This window comes from Benincasa hispida, chromosome 9, assembly GCF_027475165.1.
Source record: "Benincasa hispida cultivar pf3 chromosome 9, pf3_genome.v1.1, whole genome shotgun sequence".
NCBI lineage: Eukaryota > Viridiplantae > Streptophyta > Magnoliopsida > Cucurbitales > Cucurbitaceae > Benincasa > Benincasa hispida.
The window spans coordinates 31,735,555-31,736,210 of record NC_143486.1 but is presented as its reverse complement, the minus strand read 5'-3'; positions in this window follow the sequence as shown (position 1 = coordinate 31,736,210).

Genomic DNA, 656 nt, shown 5'->3' with positions numbered 1-656 from the left:
AAAATCCTAATCAGGATAAAAAAATTTAATCCAAATTTAAAATAATAAAAAATGAATAAAATAATGTAAAATCTAAAGATTATAAATTAAAATTAAAATAGTGATAAACAATTAAAGATTGATTAATTCTGAATATCTTCGAAAAATTGTTAAATAAGATCAAAACAGATATGAAACCGCCAATTCAAATTTTAAAATGGGAGAAAAATCTGACACCTTTATTTTTTGAATCCATTAGGTTGAAGTCTCATAACCGACGATTCCATTTAACTGTATTTCTATTGAGAATTGATGCACGATCTGATAACAGACAATTCCATTTACATCGTATTTCTATTGAGAATTTATACACGTTATAGCATTTATACAGTACTTAAAAAAGTTGTTAATCGACCATACCAAGGGTAATTTGGAAATTAAAAAATATATGTCATGTGCGCGGCACACTTTTGCCAAAAGTCTTATTATTTCTATTTTCTAACAAAAATCAAAAGCACTCCCCAATTTTGCTATTTCCTTCAATTTCCCTACATTGAAAAGGAAAAAATAGCAACAAATAGTAAAACTGAGATAGGGTGAGCCCAACACCACCTAAACTCAGAACGAACAGGAATCATACCTCAATAGCCCAAACAAGCATCCAACCAAACTAGTGG